This window comes from Oncorhynchus keta, chromosome 18 (genome assembly GCF_023373465.1).
Source record: "Oncorhynchus keta strain PuntledgeMale-10-30-2019 chromosome 18, Oket_V2, whole genome shotgun sequence".
Taxonomy (NCBI): Eukaryota; Metazoa; Chordata; class Actinopteri; order Salmoniformes; family Salmonidae; genus Oncorhynchus; species Oncorhynchus keta.
The window spans coordinates 21,269,104-21,274,031 of NC_068438.1; the positions used below are offsets into that span (position 1 = coordinate 21,269,104).

The following is a 4,928-nucleotide window of genomic DNA, read 5'->3' on the forward strand; positions in this document are numbered from 1 at the left end:
CACATATATAAAGGGAAAGGTACTACTACCCCCACACAGATATAAAGGGAAAGGTACTACTCCCCCCCACACATATATAAAGGGAAAGGTACTACTCCCCCACACATATATAAAGGGAAAGGTACTACTCCCCCCACACATATATAAAGGGAAAGGTACTACTACCCCCACACATATATAAAGGGAAAGGTACTACTACCCCCACACATATATAAAGGGAAAGGTACTACTACCCCCCCCACATATATAAAGGGAAAGGTACTACTACCCCCACACATATATAAAGGGAAAGGTACTACTACCCCCACACAGATATAAAGGGAAAGGTACTACTACCCCCACACATATATAAAGGGAAAGGTACTACTACCCCCCACACATATATAAAGGGAAAGGTACTACTCCCCCCACACAGATACAATAGGAAAGGTACTACTCCCCCCACACATATATAAAGGGAAAGGTACTACTACCCCCCACACAGATATAAAGGGAAAGGTACTACTACCCCCACACATATAAAGGGAAAGGTACTACTACCCCCCACACAGATATAAAGGGAAAGGTACTACTACCCCCACACATATATAAAGGGAAAGGTACTACTACCCCCACACATATATAAAGGGAAAGGTACTACTCCCCCCACACAGATACAATAGGAAAGGTACTACTCCCCCCACACAGATACAATAGGAAAGGTACTACTCCCCCCACACATATATAAAGGGAAAGGTACTACTACCCCCACACATATATAAAGGGAAAGGTACTACTACCCCCACACATATATAAAGGGAAAGGTACTACTACCCCTACACATATATAAAGGGGAAGGTACTACTCCCCCCACACATATATAAAGGGAAAGGTACTACTACCCCCACACATATATAAAGGGAAAGGTACTACTACCCCCCACACAGATACAATATAAAGAAAGGTACTACTACCCCCACACAGAAAGGTACAATAAAGGAAAGGTACTACTCCCCCACATATATAATAGGGAAGGTACTACTCCCCCCCACACAGATATAAAGGGAAAGGTACTACTCCCCCACACAAATACAATAGGAAAGGTACTACTCCCCCCACACATATATAAAGGGAAAGGTACTACTCCCCCACACAGATATAAAGGGAAAGGTACTACTCCCCCACACATATATAAAGGGAAAGGTACTATAAAGGGAAGGTACTACCCCCCACACATATATAAAGGGAAAGGTACTACTACCCCCACACATATATAAAGGGAAAGGTACTACTACCCCCACACATATATAAAGGGAAAGGTACTACTACCCCCACACATATATAAAGGGAAAGGTACTACTACCCCCACACATATATAAAGGGAAAGGTACTACTACCCCCACACATATATAAAGGGAAAGGTACTACTACCCCCACACATATATAAAGGGAAAGGTACTACTACCCCCACACATATATAAAGGGAAAGGTACTACTCCACCCCACACATATATAAAGGGAAAGGTACTACTCACCCCACACATATATAAAGGGAAAGGTACTACTACCCCCACACATATATAAAGGGAAAGGTACTACTACCCCCACACATATATAAAGGGAAAGGTACTACTCCACCCCACACATATATAAAGGGAAAGGTACTACTCACCCCACACATATATAAAGGGAAAGGTACTACTACCCCCACACATATATAAAGGGAAAGGTACTACTACCCCCACACATATATAAAGGGAAAGGTACTACTACCCCACACATATATAAAGGGAAAGGTACTACTCACCCCAACATATATAGTACTACTACCCCCACACATATATAAAGGGAAAGGTACTACTACCCCCACACATATATAAAGGGAAAGGTACTACTACCCCCACACATATATAAAGGGAAAGGTACTACTACCCCCACACATATATAAAGGGAAAGGTACTACTACCCCCACACATATATAAAGGGAAAGGTACTACTACCCCCCACACATATATAAAGGGAAAGGTACTACTCACCCCACACATATATAAAGGGAAAGGTACTACTCCCCCACACAGATACAATAGGAAAGGTACTACTCACCCCACACATATATAAAGGGAAAGGTACTACTCACCCCACACAGATACAATAGGAAAGGTACTACTCCCCCACACATATATAAAGGGAAAGGTACTACTCCCCCCCACACATATATAAAGGGAAAGGTACTACTACCCCCACACATATATAAAGGGAAAGGTACTACTACCCCCACACAGATACAATAGGAAAGGTACTACTACCCCCACACATATATAAAGGGAAAGGTACTACTACCCCCACACAGATACAATAGGAAAGGTACTACTACCCCCACACATATATAAAGGGAAAGGTACTACTACCCCCACACAGATACAATAGGAAAGGTACTACTACCCCCACACATATATAAAGGGAAAGGTACTACTACCCCCACACAGATACAATAGGAAAGGTACTACTACCCCCACACATATATAAAGGGAAAGGTACTACTACCCCCACACAGATACAATAGGAAAGGTACTACTACCCCCACACATATATAAAGGGAAAGGTACTACTCCCCCTACACATATATAAAGGGAAAGGTACTACTACCCCCACACAGATACAATAGGAAAGGTACTACTACCCCCACACATATATAAAGGGAAAGGTACTACTACCCCCACACAGATACAATAGGAAAGGTACTACTACCCCCACACATATATAAAGGGAAAGGTACTACTACCCCCACACAGATACAATAGGAAAGGTACTACTACCCCCACACATATATAAAGGGAAAGGTACTACTACCCCTACACATATATAAAGGGAAAGGTACTACTACCCCCACACATATATAAAGGGAAAGGTACTACTACCCCCACACATATATAAAGGGAAAGGTACTACTACCCCTACACATATATAAAGGGAAAGGTACTACTACCCCTACACATATATAAAGGGAAAGGTACTACTACCCCCACACATATATAAAGGGAAAGGTACTACTACCCCACACATATATAAAGGGAAAGGTACTACTACCCCCACACATATATAAAGGGAAAGGTACTACTACCCCCACACAGATACAATAGGAAAGGTACTACTACCCCCACACATATATAAAGGGAAAGGTACTACTACCCCCACACAGATACAATAGGAAAGGTACTACTACCCCCCCACACATATATAAAGGGAAAGGTACTACTACCCCCACACAGGAAAGGTACAATATATAAAAGGTACTACTACCCCCACACATATATAAAGGGAAAGGTACTACTACCCCTACACATATATAAAGGGAAAGGTACTACTACCCCCACACATATATAAAGGGAAAGGTACTACTACCCCCACACATATATAAAGGGAAAGGTACTACTACCCCCACACATATATAAAGGGAAATGTACTACTCCACCCCACACATATATAAAGGGAAAGGTACTACTACCCCCACACATATATAAAGGGAAAGGTACTACTAAATCAAATCAAATCAAATTTATTTATATAGCCCTTCGTACATCAGCTGATATCTCAAAGTGCTGTACAGAAACCCAGCCTAAAACCCCAAACAGCAAACAATGCAGGTGTAAAAGGGTGGCTAGGAAAACTCCCTAGAAAGGCCAAAACACATAGGAAGAAACCCCCACACATAGAGAGGAACCGGGCTATGTGGGGGTACTAGTCCTCTTCTGGCTGTGCCCCCACAGATTATAACAGGGAACTATGACCACAGATGTTCAAATGTTATAAAAATGGTGCCAGCATGGTCTACTACATAATAAGGGAAGAACAGTTGAAACTGGAAAGGTACAGCAGCACAGTCAGGGAAAGGACTGGGGACAGCACCTTATGGGAGGTAGTCCTGGGGGAAAGGTCCTAGGGCTCAGGTCAGTTACATATATAAAGGGAAAAGGTACTAACTGGAGCAGGAGCATGGCCAGGTGGAAAGGGAAAGGGACAGCAACATATAGTCCTCATGTCACACATAGTCCTGGGACATGGTCCTACTCAGGGAAAGGTCCTCCGACATATAAAGAAAGGAGAAGGAGAAATTAGGGAACTACCCCCACACTTAGGGATTCTACTCCCCCCCACACATATATAAAGGAAGGAGAAGTACTCCAGATATAACAAAAAGGTGACTAGCCCCCACACATAAACTACTGCAGCATAAATACTGGAGGCCCCCCACACAGGGGTCAGGAGACACTGTGGCCCCCACACATATATAAAGGGAAAGGTACTACTACCCCCACACATATATAAAGGAAAGGTACTACTCACCCCACACATATATAAAGGGAAAGGTACTACTCCCCCACACAGGGAAAGGTACACATAGGAAAGGTACTACTCCCCCTCACACATATATAAAGGGAAAGGTACTACTCCCCCCCACACATATATAAAGGGAAAGGTACTACTACCCCCACACATATATAAAGGGAAAGGTACTACTCCACCCCACACATATATAAAGGGAAAGGTACTACTACCCCCACACATATATAAAGGGAAAGGTACTACTACCCCCACACATATATAAAGGGAAAGGTACTACTACCCCACACATATATAAAGGGAAAGGTACTACTACCCCCACACATATATAAAGGGAAGGGACTACTACCCCCACACATATATAAAGGAAAGGTACTACTACCCCCACACATATATAAAGGGAAAGGTACTACTCCACCCCCCACACATATATAAAGGAAAGGTACTACTCACCCCACACAGATACAATAGGAAAGGTACTACTACCCCCACACATATATAAAGGGAAAGGAACTACTACCCCCACACATATATAAAGGGAAAGGTACTACTACCCCCACACATATATAAAGGAAAGGTACTACTACCCCCACACATATATAAAGGGA

General features: G+C 42.8%; 1 long non-coding RNA gene across 1 annotated transcript; it reads left to right on the top strand.

Annotated features, from left to right (window-relative positions):
- The first annotated feature begins 2,226 nt into the window (after positions 1-2,226).
- On the top strand, positions 2,227-3,202 carry LOC127909004 (uncharacterized). The gene is made up of 3 exons (XR_008069418.1): positions 2,227-2,581; positions 2,616-2,785; positions 3,057-3,202. It is a non-coding gene; the product is annotated as an uncharacterized LOC127909004 (long non-coding RNA).
- Positions 3,203-4,928: the final 1,726 nt, after the last annotated feature.